A 4,575-nucleotide genomic window follows, 5' to 3' on the forward strand; every position below is an offset into this window, starting at 1 on the left:
AGTTATCTTCACTACCCGAGATCCCGTCCCGTTAGAGTCCGTTTAGGCGCAATGATGTAATAATAAGTGAGGTAGTTCAGAAATCTTTGGCCTGCACCACACTGACTCCCCAGAGAGGTTGCTTAAGGTGAGGCTCCAGATCAAGATGTCTGGAGAAATTCTACTCGTCTAAGAAGTTTGACTACCCAGATTCTAGAGTACAAAATAAAGCAAAAAAGGGTTGAAGACCCCCCCCCCCCCCCCCCCCCCCCCCCCGCGCGCCTCTGCCGCCGCCGCCTGCATGGAGAACATGGCAACCACGGTGGTGAATGACAACATGTTCTTTGGGACCGACGGGAGCGCTATCATTCGGTATCAGTTCGTCGGCGAGGCGCACCGCCTGTCCTACATCGAGGCGCCACCGGCCATCCTGGGTGTCCAAGGCACCGTGCTTGTACATAGACACCGACAGGATCAATATGTTGCCCAAGCCTAAGGGTACATTTATTCTGATTCCGTTTATGGGATTCTACACCCCGAGAGGAGTCTGAATTAGTTTTGCGATTCAGTTGCTCTGTTCATTGTCTCGATGTCTGAATCAGTTTTGCTCGGGAGGAGTCTGAATTAGTTTTGCTATCAGTTTCTCTATTCATTGAGTGTCTGATTTGTCCGCACGGTAAACATTGAGAAATTACTGAATTGTTGCTTGGTGGGAAATTTGCTTCTCTGTGTTCTGTTGCTGGAGTAAACATGAGAGTGCTCTCCCATTTGTGAATTGGGACTCCACACTTATTACTTCATCAAAGTTCACTAGTTGAACTGACTGGAACACCATTTATTATTGGCATATAATCCAATATCAGCTTACAGTATCAGCATACAATCCAATATTAGACATGTTTATCTTATCTCAGCATGCAACTGTACATTTCCATATCAACTTACAGTCAACAACACTGATATGTTTAATTTTTTATCAGCATACAACAGTACTTTTCCATTTTAGGGGAATACAGGATGCCTTCCTTTTCTATTCCCCATGCCTATTTTCCATTTCAGCTTGGCACTTGATTTTGTGGACTTGCCATTGGGCTTGTTCTTTGTTGCTGCCTTTTTGTCCTCAACACTGCTGCGACTCAAGCCCCTTTGTGGACAGGCGCTGCTTCCGCTTTGAGTTTGGCCCTTCCGCTGGGTCTTCAGCAGCAGAGTTGTTCACTGCCAGAGGAATAAAACCAAGAACATGATTGTAAATGGAACAATGAACAATTAGCATTACACTGGAGGTAGTACTTGAAGCAGCATGAGATTCTCAGGTTTTCAAGATCTATCCCTGACTAGTAATGCAACTTGTTCTACTTTGAATATGCTGTAACCTCTAGCTTTGTTGGTGCATCATCATCACTTCACACAACATGTATATGTAGTTCCGTAATTTTCTATGAACTAAACTAAGGAACGAATTCCATCAATTTTTCATCATGGTAGACACACGACTTAGTTTTTTTGGTATGATAGTCTGCAAGTCTTTCTTATATGAATACATAACAAACCACACCGCTAGCAGAGACTAATTGGAAAACAAATCAGAAGCAGAAGGACTATATTGCACAGAATCAAAGCAACGGACTGACACAAGAAATTGCAGAAGAAACGAATACCTTCCATTGGGCTTGACGACAGAGGAATAGCTTGACGATCCTGTACAGCATCCAGTGAGGATGGGGAACCAGAATGGTCCTCCAACTTTGATGAGCTTCCAAGGCATCTCTGGCTGCTCATCAGGAACATCTGGGGAAGGAATTGCTAGTAAGAAGATGATCTCATAAACAGAATGCTCCACATCACTCAACATTACGAAAAAGAAGATGGGATAGAGGAAGGGGTGCTGGAATGGGAGCTCGACACTGACGATGCACCCGACATCGACGTTCAGGATGTGGATCAAAGAAACTACGGTGTCGATGTCCCTATAATTGGATTCGATCCTTACCACGAGGTCATCTCCTTGCATCTCAATCATTATCATCTATTGCGTACCATTGGAGTAGCTCCAAGGTTCAATACATGGGCAGAAAGTTATGGTCATCATGCTCGCACGATGAGAGTGCACTATCGTACTTCGTATACTCGCCCTGTTGAACCGGAGACTTGTCCGAAGAGAATTGACTTGGAATTTCCCTGAAAAATAGGATTAAGTACATTATCTGGTGGTGGTCGACTTGCCTCAGGATTATTCTACCAGCAAGGCGCCGTCGACCCTAAGTGATGACAGACGATCTCAGCATTCATCTTTGTGCTGTGAGCAGACATAAGCTTCAGAATAAGACATCATCCTCGAAAACAGTAATAAATATCGTCTTCGATTTTAAATATTTTACTTCCTATACATGCACTGAAAGTTTGTAGGTGAAGCAAAGTTATTTTAAAAAATAAGGAGAAGAATATGAACCTATACATGTGTGAATCACGGCTCACGCTCCGGTAGACAATGCAAAGTCCTCTTAACACGTGCATGTCTGTCTTACATGCACGTGTGTTATCTACATTGATGTCGTCCTAAATACACACGTGCATGAGCTGCATGCGCCCCCTGCATCCACTCTCACGTATGTGCACATGCACAGCAAGAAGGCATTATTTGCAATCAGCTGCCTGGTCATTGCTCATCGGTTCACATAATGTGGTTGCATATATGCAGGTTCGAGCAATGTTGATGTGAACCACCCTCATTCTTATTCTTATGCGGAGAAATTGTAGGTGGATTGTTCTCCCCAAACATTTGGCTCTCGGTGAAAAATATGGATTCGATAATTTTTATATAACCATTGTTATATCGGACTGTGATTAATAAGTAATCACAGTTGCATGCCAGCAAGGCCGTGCATGTAGGGGCCCTCCATCCATCGACATGGGAGAAATTTGTATTTTTGACACCCCAAACACTCAAAGCTGAAGCTGAAGCGTAAATGCACTCCTAGTTGCCCTTGTTTGATTCTATTCAATCATGACGAATCCTAACGTACGGCTATTTCTTTGTGTCTTTTCATAGAAATGCCATCATGGACGCAAACAGAATGAAGAAGATCGAGCGGCGGATGTACATGGGGTCCGCTGTCATTACCGTGTGCCTCTTATGGTATACTGTTGTAGCTGTCGGTCGTGGGGCAAGGACGCAAGGTTGATAATCAGGGAGAGAGAGCTCGAACGCCAGGTCTCATGGAAGAAGACATGGATGAGAAAGACATGGAGGGAGACCAGAATGAATAAGATTTTATTTAGCACTCGGCAAAGCTTTTGCCAAGTGGTTTCTGGGCTTCTTCGTGTGCTAAAGCTACTGTTTCCGGTAGTGACTAAATAGCCTGGGATTTACTGCTGTCCTGACTATGGCAGTGTGATGCACTCAGTGTATGGTAATGTAAGACCTATTTAAGGCCTAAGCACTGTCTCGGCGATGTACCCATTTACTTATGCTAGTTGTGGAATTGTTGAATGTCTTACTCTCTGTGGTCTAAACACATCCTGTATGTCATGTTTTATGTCATAAATAGACTTGTCTTTGTTAAACCTTGCTCTACTTGTAAGCTGCATTTGTTATGGGTTTGAACCTCCCATTCCTATTTGCCGTCCACCGCCCTCCAACTGACCTCGCCGCACTGCTGTACCACGGCCCAACCCCTGACCCTAACCAGGGGGCGCCCCTTCTTCTCCGGCAGCGGTGGCATGACGACGACGGGTCACGAGATAGCTCGGTAGCGCGACCACATCGTCGATAGACTTCTCCCATTACATTCTTTGTTGTTAGGTATGACCGCTGACATATGTTTTTTTTAAAAGCACGTGCCTGGGGCATGATGTACCTTTGCTAGTTGGAGTAAAAATGCGTGCTTTGGACTCTGCAGTCCTTGAACTGAACACGCTCCAAATTTGACGAAGTTTAGTTTGGATCCAAATTACTATTTCTTTTAAGCCCCACGCCAACAGCCTAATATGTCGCCGTCATGTATATAGCTGATCTTTGCCCTTCTCCAAAAAGGGACAAAATGAATACTGCGACATATGTTACTGACCAAATGCTCAAAGTGGAACATCTACACAACACATTGAGCTAGTTTGAAGTACTCCCTCCGTTCCAAATTGTAGGTCGTTTTGACTTTTCTAGGTTCATAGATATTATTATGCATCTAGGTATAGTGTATGTCTAGATGCATAATAATATCTATGAATCTAAAAGAGCTAAAACGACCTATAATTTGGAACGGAGGGAGTACATGATTAACGCAAGAAGAGAATAAGGTTACCTGACCGGTTATCTTTGGCCGGTTATTGTTGTAGTTGTAACAGATATGTGTTTGTAAATTAGTTTGGCCAAAGATATCTCCTAGAGGTCCTATATGTATATTGTAATTTCCTGTATGCTGTTTTTCACAACACAATAACACGCAACCGTCGCACCCTTAAGGTTGGGGCGACGTTGCACGCAGCGCAAACGCCTCTGTTATCTTTCAGCCCCAAGTCCGGAACGGAACCGACTCATCATCATCCTATCCTGCTCCTCCCGATTTCTCGCTCCCAATGCAACAAACCCGATCGCGCGAC

This window comes from Setaria italica, chromosome II (assembly GCF_000263155.2).
Source record: "Setaria italica strain Yugu1 chromosome II, Setaria_italica_v2.0, whole genome shotgun sequence".
Taxonomy (NCBI): domain Eukaryota; kingdom Viridiplantae; phylum Streptophyta; class Magnoliopsida; order Poales; family Poaceae; genus Setaria; species Setaria italica.